The following is a 16,789-nucleotide window of genomic DNA, read 5'->3' as shown; positions in this document are numbered from 1 at the left end:
AGACATTTAAATTTCATTGTACTGCATTTATTTTATATTTTGGTCTGTAATAATGTATGACATGCATGATATGGATGATAAACTCAGGATGGCCGTAGACTGACCCTAGGGACCAACACTTTTCACAAAAACTCTTTTCTTAAATAACTAATTGGTTAGGGTCAAAGATTAGGGCTAAAACAAAGTTTACATGGTCGACCGATGTTGGTTTTTTTAGGCTTAATTAAAGGTCTCAGTTAACCAAACCCTTAAACTAAAATGTCATAAGCTTGTTCACCAGGGTTTAAAAAACGCAGGGGCTAAACAGGACATAAATGCTCATTTTTAAGTAACCTCGGTCGACCGACCGATTTGCCTTATAAACGCTTCAGTCAACCGAACCAGGCTAAAGACAATATGTTGACCAAGCCCCGGTCGACTGAACCCTTCTAGCTATATTAAGCTGGGTCGACCGAACCTCTGTTGGCTAAAAGTCAAAAAGTTGACTAAGCCACGGTCGACCGAACTTGTGGCAGTATAAATGTCACGGTCGACCGAACCGGTCAGAAGTCGACATGTTGACTTCGTTTGGTCGACCGTTCTGCTTTTGAACGTATTGTCCCTGGTCGATTGAAGTATAAAGTGTCTAACACCCCAACAACCAGGCGAGTACGCTGATTGTCGATTTATGGAGTTTTGTGCGGAGCAGGGCATCAAGAGATATTTTACATTTCGCCGGACATCTCAGCAAAATGGTGTGGTAGAACGGATGAATCAGACTCTTTCTAAAAAGGCTCGGTGTCTCAAATTAAATGTAGGGCTACCGAAAAACTTCTGGGCTGAGGCAGTGAGTATGACTTGTTTTCTGATGAACCGATCACCAAGGGCGTCACTAGACGGTAGAGTGGTAGAAGATGTTTGGATGGGAAATGCAGTAGACTACTCCGGATTGAAGGTATTCGGATGTCTAGCCTATGTTCACATATCTAGTGAGGAGAGGTCTAAGCTTGACCCAAAGTCTCATTGTTGCATTTTTTTGGTATATTCATAGGGTGTAAAAGGGTATAAGCTATGGGACCCAGTGGCAAACAAGGTGGTGATTAGTAGGAATGTAATTTTTGATGTGAAGGTTATGGTGAAGCGTACTCAAGAGTGTGATGAATAGAAACATGAGCCAAAAAGCTAGGGCAGTGATGAAAATGTTGTGCAAGTGGAGTTGGAAGCTTAGGGCAACAACAATGATCATGGTCCTATGGTTGCAGGGAGCTCTAGCTCGGGAAACCAGTAAGTCGACGATATTCCTATACGGAGATCTAGACGCACTATCAAACCTTCCCAAGGTATGGATTTGAAGAGTTAGTATCTTCTGCTTTCTTTACTGGTTGCAATGATCTAACTACATTTTAAGAGGCAGTGCACGGTCAGGAGAAAGATAGGTGGATGGGCGCGATGATTGAGGAGATGGAATCACTACATAAGAATCAAACTTGGGATTTGCTGGATCTTCCAGATAGGAAGAGACTGATAGGTTGCAAATGGGTATATAGGAAGGAGGCAATTTTAGAAAAGGAAGAAGAGAAATTCAAGGCACGGTTGGTGGCAAAATGATACTCACAAAAGAAGGGGATAGATTATGATTCTCCAATGGTTCGACATACTTCTGTCAAAATTGTGTTGGGGTTGGTAGCCCATTATGATCTTCATTTGGAACAAATGGATGTGAAGACGGCGTTTCTTCACGGTGACTTGGAGGAACAAATCTACATGGTACAGTCGGAGGGATTCATTGAACCGGGAAAAGAAAATTTTGTTTGCAGGTTGAAGAAATCTCTTTATGGGATGAAACAGTCTCTAAGCCAATGGTATAAACGATTTGATTCCTACATGATCAAGATTGGCTAAAAAAGGTGTGAGTATGACTGTTGCGTATATGTGAACAAGCTTGAGAATGGTTATCTTATTTTCTTGTTATTGTACGTTGATGACATGTTGATAGCTACAAAAGATTTAACTGAGGTGAATCAGTTGAAGGACTTGTTGTATAAGGAATTTGACATGAAGGATCTTGGCTCGACCAAGAAAATACTTGGGATGGAGATCCGCCGTGACAAAATTGCAGGGAGATTATGTCTATCTCAGGATAGTTATGTGCATAAGGTGTTGGAGAGTTTTAGCATGGTTGATGCAAGACCAGTTTATACACCTCTAGCGAATCATTTTAAGTTGTCTACTGCAGATTGCCCAAGTATGGATGAGAAAATCTGGGACATGTCAAAGGTCCCCTATGCTAGTGCCGTGGAGAGTTTAATGTATGCCATGGTGTGTACGAGGCTAGATTTGGCTCATGTGGTGAGCGTGGTAAGTAAGTTTATCTCTAATCCAGGAAGGCAGCATTGGGAAGCCGTCAAATGGATACTCAGATACTTATGGGGTACATCGGGATTCAGCATCACATTCGGCAAGCAACAGGGTTGTCCTTTAGTTATGAGGTTTGTGGATGCTGATTATGCTAGAGATATGGATGACAGAAGGTCTACAACAGGATATGTATTTACCCTTGTAAGAGGACCAGTATGTTGGAGATCTATGGTACAATCTTTGGTAGCATTATCCACGACTGAGGCGGAATATATGACAGTTGCCGAAACTGCAAAGGAAGCCTTATGGCTTATTGGTTTAGTCAGAGAGCTGAGGTTACAACAAGATGGAGTGGTGCTGCATTGTGATAGTCAGAGTGCCATTTATTTGGTGAAGAATCAGATATACCATGCTAGAACCTAGCACATTAATGTGAGGTTCCTTAGGGTTCGGGAATTGATTGCTTCGGGTGAGCTTGTGTTGGAGAAAGTTCACACGTCTGAAAATGCAGCGGATATTCTAACGAAATCACTTACTTCTGAGAAGTTCAAGCACTGCTTGGACTTACTCCATGTCCCCATTTGATGGAAGAAAGACAAACCCAACTGAGCGTTTCAAGTTCAAGGTGGAGCAGTCAAATGTTTTTCGAGATTCCCCTAAGGGGCGTATAATCTCCAAGGTGGAGATTGTTGTTTATGGTGTGTGACTCTTATACTTTGGATTTCATAAACAAAGAAGGTAGAAGAACTTAAAGGGGCAGCACAGCAGGGACTCGTCGACGAGTAGATCTCGAAAGCAGAAAAATTTCAGAGATCCTGAGATACCGAGAGCAGAAAATGGGCTCATTGACGAATGCCCTATTTTGGTCGACGAGTGGTCTTCCATGGATCGTCGAAGTATCCCTTGTACTCGTCGACGAATGCGCCTGGGCTGTGAGCAATTTTTTGATTTTTGAATTTGAACGTTGGGGTGGTTGGGTAATTGGAGGGAAACCTCCAAAACACTATTATATATGTCATTCTGAGCATGTATTGAGTGAGAGAGTGATCATTTGAGAAGTGTATTGTGTACTTTGTGATTTCCTTAGTGAAATTCTTATGCCATTGCTCCTGTGGATGTAGGCTTTGCTGAACCACATAAATATTGTTGTTGTTCTTGTTGTTTATCACTTTTTGGTTGTGTTTCATTTACTTGTTGTATTTATTCCGCTGTGCATCTTAATTATTCGATCCATATCACAACACTCCTTGTTCGATCGACATCAATTTGAGGGGGGATGTTAGTCAGATTATATCAAGCCATAATTAGCCTATCTATTTATGGCATGATTCTTGTATTATAGCTGTAAATATTTTGTGATTAACTGTATATTTTAGCTTCCTATTTAGTTAGATAGGATTGATGTAATTGTTGAGATTCAGCCATGTAATTAGCTCAAACATTGCTATATAATGAGAAGAATCCTCACAAAGAAGGTATTCAACACAATTGATATCTATTTATGGCATGATTCTTGTATTATAACTGTAAATATTTTGTGATTAGCAGTATATTTTAGCTTCCTATATAGTTAGACAGGATTAATGTAATTGCTGAGATTCAGCCATGTAACTGCCATGTAATTAGCTGCCATGTAATTAGCTCAAACGTTGCTATATAATGAGAACCCTCACAAAGAAGGTATTCAATACAATTGATATTGTGAACACTGTCAAAAAAAAAAAAAAAAAAAAATCCCAGCCCCTGCATTATTCATATCATTTTTTTCATCATTGTATTATCCATATATCTCAATGCTACATCATAGCATGGCGGAACCATACATCTCAATGCTACATCTTAGCATGCCGGAAGTCTGCCCGTCTTCTTTGAGGATGGATAAGATCCGTCAGCATCATTTCTAAATTATAGATGCAAAAGTTATCAAAAAATCAACTACCTTTGGAAAGAAGATCACACAACAATAAGCTGAACATATCCGTACCCTCAAAGGTCGTTCTTCATTATGTTTTTTCGCAACAAAATTTGCCTCCAACCCCGGCAAAGTTTTCGGGAGGGTGTTAACAATGCATCACAGCCCGGCACACTTAGAAAGCAATTCCGAAGCATAACCGTTGACGGTCACATTTGTCCGTTGTAGATTTAAATGACAAAAATCTGAAGCAAATTATCACAATAAAGACTAAGGAGCGTCAATGATCCAAAGTCAATGTCTGAGGGTCATGTATGCTAACAAATTAGAGCCTATTAATTAAAAAAAGAGGATATATGACAACAAAACAGATCTTATCTCAAATCATAGGATTTATAATTATTACCTATATCATGTAATAGTGTATAAATACTCCTGTATCCTCTCTAAAGTACGTAGTGTTCATGGCTCAGTTATTGGAATAAAATATCATTGTTCTCCGTGTTTTCAATTTTTCTTTACTCCCAACTGCTAGAAAACTAAAACCAAACCTTCAAAAGCATCTACCTAACCAATCCATCAACAAACAAAAAAAACAACACCAGTTTCAACACCGCTATTCAACAAGAACAAACAGCTCAATCTAGTAGGTTCAGACTGCTGCAACTGGTTTAGCTTCAATAACTGAGGAGATTCTAACTCCCATTAGATGGAAACAACCTCAGACCATATCTCCAACAAATGGAAGCCATCAACTGGACCTTCCAACAGCAAACAACAAAGAGCAACATTAGCTTCAACACAGCAAAACAACTTGAACAATCAAAATAGGAAATCAACCACTAGATCATCATTCAACATTCAGCAATAACAACAACAGCTAAAGGACAAACAACAGCTAAAATGAAAACAGAAGCCATTGAAAAGGCAACTCTCAGAATCAAAAACCATAGCAAAGTAGAGCCCAACCTCCAGTCCAAATTTCAATACATCTAAAGAATAATTTCAGCAGAAAGTTTAGACTTTCAGCAAACAAGATATATTTCAAACTGATTTTAACTGAAGATGTAATCTGTCCAGCTAAAGACAATATAATCAAAGTCTTTTCCTTCAAAGAGCAAATCATTCTTGGTTCTCCAAGAATTTTATATAGTAGCATCCCAGAAGAGTCTATTTTTTTTTTCTGAAGAGCATTATTTCCCAAACCAGAAATGTAAGTGAAACTATCATTCCAATTGACAAGAATCATATTCAAATTAAGATTTAATAAAGCTGTCATATAAGCCTGTCTCAGTCTATGGCAGTCAAAAGACAAGTGAGTCGTGGTTTCAGGGTGCAATTCACAAATTATTCATACACAGCTGATATTTCTTTTCCATTTACCCGCTCTATCCCTTGTGTTAAGTCTATTTAGTATAGGAAGCCATGCAACAAAAAAATGTTCTAGAAAACTATGCTTAGCCCCTAAAATGGATGACCAGCTGACAAGTTGCTTTCTCTCTCTCTGTAATCCTGATCAGAATTAATGTACAATTACCAAAGTGAGAGCCGTTCCAATACCAACTATCTTCAATTGCTATGTTAGGATTGCACATCAAACCATCTTGAAAAGAGGTAACATTTGCAATGTGTCTCCTAGGCAGTTTCCAGGAGCTATCATTTATAATCAACTACTTTTGCGTTGTTACCCTCTCCCAATTCTGCTGGAAAATGATCCCCATAATGCTGAAGCAATGGACTCTTTTGATGCCAATTATTGAAAAACAAATAAAATTTTTCCCCATTTCCAAATTTATGCTTTATATTTTTAATAAGCAGCCTCTCTTACTTTTAGAATCATTTTCCATGTCCATGAGCAATTTGAACTTTCTTTGACTGCCCAAATGCATTTACCTTTTAATTTGTAGGTGTGGATCCATATCACCCATAAAACAAGGCTTGGAAGAACAAATAAACTTGAACAATTTAGTCACAGATGTTTCCCATTCAGAGAGTAATTTAACCCCCAAACCACCTTTATTTAGTGACTTATCTTCCAATCTGATTTTACTGCACTTTGAATTCCAATCATTACCTCCATATGAAAGCTTTAAACTCCATTTCCAAATCATTTATAACAGATTTGGGAAGAAAAGCAGCAGATGCCTAGTAGCCAAAAATACTTGAAAACTGGATTTTATCAACTGAAGCCTACCAGCATAAGATGAGTATTTATAGGACCATGTGCATACTCTGCTTGATATTCTTTCAACCAACATATCGCAATTAGATCTATTTAACTTCTTAGTAACTAATGGAACTCCCAAATGGTTAACAGGAAGTTGTTTGTCAGGTATATGAACAAAAGAAAAAATTTATTGTATCTTTTCATTAGGCAAACCAGCACAAAATGTATCAAACTTAAAGGGATTGCATTCCATGTTGGGGTTATCCCACATTGGTTGTGGAAGGGGCTTGGTGGTCAATTATTAAGTGTGAGGGAAAGCCTCACCCCATGAGCTAGCTTTTGGGGTTGAGAAGGCTTAAGACCATCCATCACTGGTATCAGAGCCCATGATTCAACATTCTCCCCGGGATGCCGGGTATGTGGTCGATTTGGAGCCCAATGCGTGAGGGGTTTGGAGCTCGATGTGTGAGGGGGAGATTGTTGGGGTTATCCTACATCGGTTGTGGAAGGGGCTTGGTGGTCAGTTATAAAGTGTGAGGAAAAGGCTCACCCCATGAGCTAGCTTTTGGGGTTGAGAAGACCCAAGACTGTTGGGCTTTTGTGGAGTCTAGTTGTGTTTTAATTTGGATGCCGACCCGACCCCTATTTAATTAGAGATTTCTATCCTAAGGCTTAGTCCATGAGCGCTGCGGCTTGGGCCGTAAGTACAAGCCGTACTCGTGGGGGTCCAGGGGCAACGCCCCCGGGAAAATTTTGGAGCCCATTCGGAACGGAACCCTAGGCGCAACATGTAAAAAGGATTGCTTTTGGGTGATTAGGGTTCGTGTGGTTGTATTTGCGAGAGAGCGAGAGGGAGAGCATTGTATCGCTGTACTCTCTGTGTTTTCTTCCTGATAATATTGAAATCCATGCAACTCCGTGTACGTAAGCAAAATTGCCGAACCACGTAAATATTGTCTTGTGCGTGTGATTGATTTTTCTTTGGCGTTATTTTTCTCTAGTTTGTTTCTCATAGGTTTCGGGAATTTGTTCTTTATTCCCAACAAAGACCACCCAACATTCCAAACCTATGAGCTAGTAAAAAACATAGAGAACGCTTTGAATGCTTTTAGCTAAATCAACATTGCCTTTAGATAAAATAAGTAAATCATCTGCAAAACATAGATTTAGTAAACCGATCTTCTTGCATCAGCGGTGAAAGGAAAACTTCCCATGGAGTGTAGCATATTGAAGAATTCTTGTTAACACCTCCATAACCATTACAAACAAGTATGGAAAAATTGGATCACCTTGCCTTATTCCCTTAATACCCTTGAAAAATCTTTCTACTGTACCCTTAATGAATAGAATATGAAGGTGTGTTGATACACTCTTTTATCCAACCAATAAAGCTAGTAGGAGTTTCAATACATTTCAATAGTTTGATTAAGAAATTCCAATGAACTGAGTCAAAAGCCTTCATCAAATCAAATTTAATCACCAAATTTGGTGGTGGCTTTTTTTCCCACATGATAACCATGTAAAAGTTCTTGAGCTAATGGCACATTATCTTGAACACATCTCCCATTTATAAAGACTTTCTGGTTAGAACTTATAAAAGAATCAAGACATTGCTGCAGTCTATTTGTCTTTATCTTTGTAATAAACTTATAGACCAAATTGTAACAAGAAATAGGCCTAAAGTCCTTAGGATAAGCAGGATTTTTAAGCCTAGGAACTAAAGATATGAGAGCAGTATTTACCTGCTTAAGCATTTTACTGGTTTTCCCGCTGTTTGCCAACATCTTTTGAAGAATTTGGGCGAGGAGCCTCCTCATCAGAAAAATAAAAAATTGCTTTTTCGGCCTCCTGCTCATCAACTTGCTTACACAGAATAGCTTTTACCTGTTATGTCCAGGTAAAGGAAATAAATTCTTTCGAGAAAACACCAGTAAAGGGTTGAATATTTTCGTCTTCTTCACCTAACAGTTTGGAGTAGTACTTAAGGTTCAAAGTAGTAGTTTCCTCATGAGAAGTAACTTTGGTGCCATGATTGCCATCATTAGATATCATTGTCTTTATTTAAGTCTTAACTCTTTTATCACCCAATAACCTTGAAAAAGAATTATTGTTCTTATCTCCTAACCTCAACCATGAAGCTTTTGCCCTCTGCTGCAGCTTATTTTCTTCATCATTAAGAATTTCCGTATAAATCTGCATTTTCTCATTCACTTCCTCTAGAGAGCCTGATAGAGAGTGAAACTTTTCCTGGGCTAAAACCATTTCCTGTTCAGCAGCTCTGGTTCTACCCTGCATGTTTGAATTATATTTTTTATGAAAAGCCTTTAAGCTTATTTTCAAAATAATGAAGCTTCTTGCACAGAATGAACAAAGGAGTGCCTTTGACCACCAAATTCCAAGAATCACAAAGGAGTGCCTTTGACCACCACATTCCAAGAATCATCCACAATCTTCCTCAACTTTGCATTCTTTGTCTAGCAATTCAATAAATTTAAAACGAGTTCTCCTTGAGAATCTTTGATCTGAACAAAGATTCACAAGAGCAAGACAATGGTCAGAAAAGCTATGCAATAAGAATTCAACCTAATATTCTTGAATGCTTTATTGCAACTTTGTGAAGTTAAAACTCTATCAAGCTTTCTAGCTATAAGGTTTTCCATTCTTCTATTTGTCCTAGTGAAGACAGGTACTATAAAAGGGTGGTCATCTAAAGTAGTGTAATACAAAAATTACTTAAAAATCCCTTATACTTACCATTCCAACAGCTTGAATACCATTACTACTCTCAAAAGAGTCATTTATAGTTTTAAAATCTCCCATAACAGACCAAGGACTTTCACCAATGATTTTGTTTAACTAAAGCAAATCAGTCCAGAGTTTTCTCCTTTCCATTGTGTCAGTCAAAGCATATAGAAATGTAAGCCAGCATAAAACTCGATTTATGTCACAACTCACTGTATCGCTTGCCCATGATTTCTAATGTCTTTAATATTGTAGATGTTCGGATCAAAGCCAACCAAAACTCTGCTAGTAGATATCTGATTCATATAGTTATGTCAGAAAACCCATTTGTTCTAAATAATTTTGACAGTCTTATGAAAGTTTTTTGATCTGATTTTTGTTTCATACATTACCATCATATTTAGCTTATGCATTTCTATAACTCCGCTGACTTCATTTTGTGCAGTGGGATCATTTAGACCCGTCATATTCTAGGTAGGATAGGAGTGACTTTCATTTGGTTTCAGTTTTGAGCATTTCCTCGGGCAAAACCTGCTTCTTTAGAGGCCTACCTTTTTTTCCTGGTTTTCACATCCTCCAAATTTGGTTTGACTTCTGTAGTTCTCCCTTCACTCTGTTTTTAACTTTATAGCCACTTCCAGCGGATAAAGTACTAGGAGTATCCTTATATCCTGCTTTTAATATTGATATTAACTATCTCTTTCCATTTGTTGCTGCATTTAACATCATTAGAAATTCCTGCCGCTGAAAGACCATCAATCTCATTGATGCTGCCTTTAGCATTATTAGAAATTACAGTGTTCAGCATCTCATCTGATTCAGCCACTGTCAAATTTAATACTCTAAAAGGATTAGCATTAGCAGAATCCTTTTTTGACCTGTTTCACACTGACATCAAGATCTACCTTATTATTAGTCCTTTGTTGACCATCCTGTTCTCCAACATCTTGCTTCAAATCAACATGAGCTGTATTCTTAACCATTTTTTTTTTTATTTTTTTTTTTAGACTTACAATTCCTAGCTGAATGTCCAAAGATCTTGCAATTTTCAATTTTAATTGGAATTGAGGCATAATTCAAATCTATAGTAATGATTTCCCTATTAGATATCTTCACATCAACAAAATGAGGCATTTCATAATTTAGATCCACTTCAACACCAATACGAGCAAAAGATAGATTTCTCATCTTTTTTGTAAATGAATCTATATAAAGTGGCCTGCCAACAGAGCTTGCTATATTACTCAAGACCCATCAGTTGTTCAATATATTAAATGTTGTTAGAAATGGTGTATTCTCAAGAGGGGGGAGGGGTGAATTGGAAATTTAAAGCTTTTCCTAGGTTAAGTTCAAATCCACAAGCAATACATTGCAACCTAGGGCTTTACTAAATAGATTCCAATACCCACAGATAACTAAGGCATGTATGTAAAGCTATAAATAATTAAGCATACATGTGCGGAAATCAAAATGCGTAAAATAAAAAAATCGACACAAAATTTGTTATCGGGGTTCGGCCAATCCTGCCTGCGTCCTCGCCTCAAGCTCATAAGCAAGAGGATTCCACTAGGTGCTTGCTTAACGGGTGGAGCGTCACCGATATAACACCCTCTTCGCCTCATGCTCTCGGAGATTGCTTCAAACCGTATAGGGCCTTTTTTAATCTGCATACATGTTTCCCACCTTCTGACTGCATGTTACATTCACGGGGCTACTCCATGTATACTTCTTCTTGAAAGTCTCCATGCAAAAAAGTATTCTTCATAATCAAACTGGTGCAATGACCAGTCAAGATTTACCGCCAAGGATATAAGAATATGGATAGTATTGATTTTTGCTATTGGTGTGAATGTCTCTATGTAGTCAATTCCATAAGTTTGAGTGTACTCCTTGGCAAATAGTCTAGTTTTGAATCGTTCAATGGTTCCATCTGCCTTGTATTTGATTGTGAAAACCCACCTACATCTAACATGTTTCTTTCCTTCAGGTAACTCAACAACTTCCCAATTTGAGTTCTTTTGAAGTGACTTCATTTCCTCATTCATAGCTTCCTTCCACCTAGGATCACCTAGAGCTTCTTGCATGTTAGTAGGAATAGATACAATAGATAATTGATTTGCAAATGACTCACTTTCCTTTGACAATCTATGGTGGGATACATAGTTGCTCATGGGATACTTAGGATTGGAACTAAGAATAGGTTTATAGTTAACTCTAGGTATAACTCTAGTGGCTCGATTAGGTAGTACTTTCGGAAGGAATTGAGATTCAGAATGAACCTAGGGTTGTACCTGGGGTTCATGAGAGGAATTGACCTCTGAAAATAATTAGTTAGATGGTACTTGAATTGGAGTCGTTTCCATCTGATTCTGATGATTTTCCCCATTCAAACGATCGTCAGGTTGGTGAGTCGCTTCCATCTGATTCTGATTTTTTTACCTATTCAAACAAACATCCGGTTAGTCGAGAACAGGTTGCTCATGCAGCCCGGTTGCCTCCTCTGGACACTCACCACTTTTATCCAAAAATTCACGTGTATCCAAATGGTCCAAAGAAGGATTTAGATTTAGAGTCTGAAATTCATTTCGTCTCTCCCCTTGAATTGAAGACTCGGGAACATTATAGTACATGTCATTTTCATGAAGGACAACGTCAAGGGTGACATACATTTTCCATGATGGGGGATGATAGCAGTGGTAGCCTTTCTGAAGTGAGGCATAGCTAACAAAGACACATCGTAGGGCTCGTGGTTCCAGCTTATCACGCAACGACTTAGGAAGTTGCACAAATGCCATGCATTTGAAAATTATAGGTGTTAAATTCGGAGCAGTAGGAGCACTTACAGTCAAATGAAGGACTTAAGGAAGTTTGAAAATTCAGCGAGTTGGAGGGTACACAGTTAAGAGGTAAGCCGCAACACTGAGCGATTCACCCCAATAATTGGTGGGCATGTGAGCTCCAAACAAAGAGGCTCGTACAACTTCAAGTAGGTGGTGATTATTGCTCTCCACAACCCCATTTTGCTGAGTCGAATAAGGGCAAGTCGTCTGATGAGATATGCCATGTTCCTGTAAGTACTTCTTTAGGTCGTGATCAACAAATTCTCCTCCATTATTAGAGTAAAGAACTTGTATGTGAGATTGGTATTAAGTGGAGATCATATTATGAAATTTCTAAAACAAGGAGCTAACTTCATTCTTTGATTTCATCAAGTAGACCCAAGTCATACGAGTGTGATCATCAATAAATGAGACAAACCAACGAGAACCATTCAAGGAAGGGTTTTTGGCTGGCCTCCATACATCAGAGTGAATCAACATAAAAGGTACTGGACTTTTATTCATGCTCAATGGGAATGATACACGGTGACATTTTGCAAGCTCACAAATATTAGATTTGAAATACGAAGTATTTAACTCAGAAAACAACTTTGGGAATAATATTTTTAAATATCCAAAAGACGCATGACCCAAGCGCTTGTGCCACAACCAAATTTCGGAGGACTTGTCGATATGATCCACTGAAAGAGCTTGAGCCAACTGATGTGAGCTAGTAGGTTTTAGATCCAGATAGTACAACTTCACCCTTCTAGTACCACAACCAATCGTCTTTCGAGTTCGAATGTCCTTAAAAACAGAAAGGTTAGGCTAGAAAATCACAACCGAATACAACACACTGGTTATTTGAGCGACAAATAATAAATTATGGTTGAGGGAAGGTACAACTAAAATAGAATCAAGATTCAAATTATGTAAGATTCTCCAATCACAGGTGAGGGATTGTCATTGGCAATAGAGATTATATGTGTGGTAGACTATTTCATAGACTGAACATGCTGAGTGTCAAAGGTCATGTGATCCGTAGCACCAGAATCAATTACTCATGTACTACTACTACTACTATCTGATGCAGAAGTATGGAAAACCTTACCAATGTTACTTGAAGTAGCAATCGAAGAGGAAGCTTCTGTAGCATCATTGGAAGGTTTGGTCACGACAACAGAGGCATGGTGGTTTGGCTTCGAATTGCGCTTGCGCAGTGCCTTTGCTGGATCCCACTACTCTAGATAACCAATTAAGTTATAACACCGTGCCTTTGTATGACATGTCCCACCACAGTAAGTGCACAAATGTTTAGGTTTGGCAGCACCTATCTTATAATTGCCCTTCTGAGATCGTGCTTGGTTAGAATCAATCTTTTGAGCATATTGTCGAGGCTAAGCTTAGCGTGCTAAGCCATTAGAGCGGAAGACTTAGGATTATCGGGTTCAACATTTAAGGTAGCTCGGTGTACAACATCTCAACGGACATAGGCATAGGTGTCGTCAAGGTCCATCAAGGGGTCCTTCTGAAGAACCTCACCTTTAATCTGTTCGAATTCTGCATCCGAGCCACTAAGAAAGATGTGCACTCTCAACCATGCAACAAATTTCTTATAGGTGACAATATCATCGAGATCCTTCATGATAACTTTATCACGATAATCTAATTCTTGGAAAATTTCGACAAGCTCACCATAATAAGTTTATAAAGGTCGACCAGATTGTTTGGTGGTGAAGGCACGTTGATTTGGTGCAAAGAGTTGTGTCTCATCCAATCCATTATACAATGCTTTGGCAAGAGAACTCCAGATTTCCCTTGCGGTACGCAGTCACAGATAACGTTTCATTATCTACGGTGACATGGAGGTCAGCAACCAGCCCTTGACCTTTTGATTCTTTGCATACCACTTTGCATAGGTAGCATCAGTTTCCTTCGGTGGATCAGTTTTACCCATAATATATTCGAGCTTCTCATGTCTTGCGATTTGCATCTCTAATATTTGGGACTATATATCATAGCTAACTTCGGTGACGACAACTCCAACATGGAAGCCAGAATTTTCGGATTGGATATGGATTACTAGGGTTGATGGTTCGAGAGTAGATGATTCAGGAGTCATATGGTGGTGGTTGTTTACTGCGATGATTGTTCAGAGTAGTATGGGAGGCTTATGTTTTGATGGAGGTTTTCGAGAGGCTCTGATACCAAGTCAAAATTTGGTATTATTCATTTTTTTGCTTTGCTTTACAATATTGTGGGCATAAATAATCACTATACATAATTGGAATGCTAAAGTTTAGGACTACAAATCTCTCAGCCAGTAGAGCATATCTCTAATTTAGGAAACATATTTACAATCAATCTATATACGGAAGTATACTAACTTGGAATTACTTCTAGAATCTTCAACTGAGTTTCTATCTTAGTTAGGAACATTGCAACTTAAAAAATCTATTATTCAAAGCAAGTATGGCTTTTGGGCTATATTATTCTTTCCAAATTCTATAATGGTGGAGTTGGAGAGAAAATTAATATAGTTCTTATGGAAGTGTAGTGATTGGGACACTCAAGGGTGCAAAGTCAAATGGAAATATTGTGTAAGACTCTAAATGAAGGGGGGTTGGGCTTAAATCTATTTATAGATTGGAATAAAATGATAGCAGCAAAGTTGTAATGGTATATTTATTCATTAAAAACTTTTTTTTGGGTGATTGGGACTCTTACAAGTTAAAGGGAAAAGTATTTGGGTTGTTAAGGAAACTTCAGATTGTTCTTGGGTTTGGAAGAAAATTCTCCAAGTTAGAAGGTTGGTTTATCCTCTTATTAAATGTAGAGTTGAAGATGGAAAGATTTTTTTTTTTATTATAAAATTTATGCATTTATTTTTTGCTATTTGATAATTAGCATAACTGTAGTCCCCTATTAGAATATTATGGGTTTCATTTTTCGATTCAATTAGGAATACATTCTAATTCAAAAGTTTTGGACGTCATCAATAATAATTCTTGGTCTGGCCTAGAATATGATCGAGTAAAGGAATTCAAGAAGTCTTTGACTATTCTCCTGAATTTTAATCAAGAAGATGAAATAAACTAGAGTCTAAAAACAATTGATGTTTTTCTTTCAAATCAGCTTGGGAAAATCTAATAGAAAAAGAAGAGTTTAGTTTCCTAATCTAAATTTGTCTGGAATAAATATAGCATAATAAAGCATTCTTTCGTAGCTTGATTGGCAGCGCTCAACAAGTTTGAGACTTTGGACAAAGTAGCAACTTGGGGAAAAGGTTCAAATGCCAGCTGTAAAATTTGTGGCAACTTATTTGAGACAAGAATTCATATATACACACACACACACACATTCATACTTATCATATAATAATCAAAGGCTAAACTTACAAGGTTTAATGATGAACTTTGTTGAAAACTTGGCTAGGATGAATGCTATGGATTGTTCAAAGAAGGCAACTATATGCAAGATGGCTTGGTAATCTACAATCCATTGCTTTCAGAGAGCTAGGACTTCTTTCATCTTTGAAGATGTTGAACCTGTTCTTCCTTTGTTAGCAAGCAAAGTAATGGAGGATGTGAAGTTGACTTGCAAACGTTATAAAGATATTGAATTTCCGTAGTTTGGTTTCATTTTCGTCCTAAAGATTGTTGATTTGTTGCACTTTGTAAGGTGTTTTGTCTAGTCCATTGTTTTAAGATATGACCTCAATTTTTTTCTAAAAAAAATGTGCAAATAACTAAAAGGCATATTTAATTATTTTTAGTTTTTCTAGAAAAATTACAAAAAAAAGGGGCTTGTTTCATTGTGAAAAGTAGCTTTTATTTTTCATTTTCAATTTTCTAAAAAATTACAAAAAATTTACTTTTTAATTTTACCACATATATATAATGTAAAACATTACAAGTTGACACTACTCACTTATACATTCCTTTGATAAGGAAAATAAAATCTTTTTAACTTGTGCCACAAAATAGATTGGAGCAGTAGCGAATTACTAGCAAGAAGACTCTTTTGAATTGAACTCCGAAGGAAAAATCCAATAAGACAAGGCACCTTTAATAGTCAATACGAATAAAAATAAAGTTTTTGCATGGACTCAACATGGATGTAGAAATGATGCTCCCGAGAGATATAAATATGAGAAAATAAAAATCTCAATAAATTCATACCTAAAACTCCATTCTTCTATTTTTTTTTTTTTTTCATAACAAATAATTGGATGATATATTTGATTTAGAAAGTGAATCATGGATTCCAAAAAACAAAGACAGATTCTGAAAATAAAAATCCAAGGAAATTCGTACCTAAAACTCCATTCCTCTAATTTTGTTGTTCATAACAAAAATTGAATGAAATTGGAAAATCTTGGCTATGTGATTAAACTAAACATTAAATTGAATCCATTCTTACAAGCCAAAAGGTTGATTTGTGATAAACATAAAATGATATGAATTTTTAAAATGTGACTGATGGCCATATAAAAATAAATTCAAAATAAAGACCTAATGGGCAATTGCAATGTTATCCAGTTTATCTTGAAAATGTAAATATATTATTTTTTCAATTTTTTAAAAAAAGATAATGTACGAAGATTGAATAGTTCATGGGTGGACTTGATACACATAGTTGAATATTGACTTGATTGGCCAATCATGTTAGATCAATCAAAAGTCTATAAGTACGATGTGCTTGTTCCACCTGGTCCTGGATAGACAGGGGAACAACTCCACTCTACACTGAAGCCACATCGACTGTCATCTCACACACTAGTGGTCGTGTGGTAGCACTATCATAATTTTG

At 37.3% G+C, this 16,789-nt stretch overlaps 1 protein-coding gene across 4 annotated transcripts in view; it reads left to right on the top strand.

The window, feature by feature from the left end:
• Positions 1 to 15,742, top strand: part of LOC131156526 (uncharacterized) — a 39,581-nt gene extending 23,839 nt beyond the window's left edge. For 3 of the 4 annotated variants that reach the window (XM_058110289.1, XM_058110290.1, XM_058110291.1), the window contains one exon: positions 15,413 to 15,742. The gene's annotated coding sequence lies outside the window, so the exon portion shown is untranslated. Of the gene's footprint in view, positions 1 to 5,769; positions 5,864 to 15,412 lie in introns of all 4 variants that reach the window. The other variant, XR_009137018.1, reaches the window with a different exon arrangement.
• Positions 15,743 to 16,789: the final 1,047 nt, after the last annotated feature.

The sequence above is a fragment of the Malania oleifera genome, chromosome 5 (assembly GCF_029873635.1).
Source record: "Malania oleifera isolate guangnan ecotype guangnan chromosome 5, ASM2987363v1, whole genome shotgun sequence".
NCBI classification, from domain to species: Eukaryota; Viridiplantae; Streptophyta; class Magnoliopsida; order Santalales; family Ximeniaceae; genus Malania; species Malania oleifera.
Note: the sequence above shows the minus strand (reverse complement) of the source record. Positions and strands in the feature narration are given on the sequence as shown.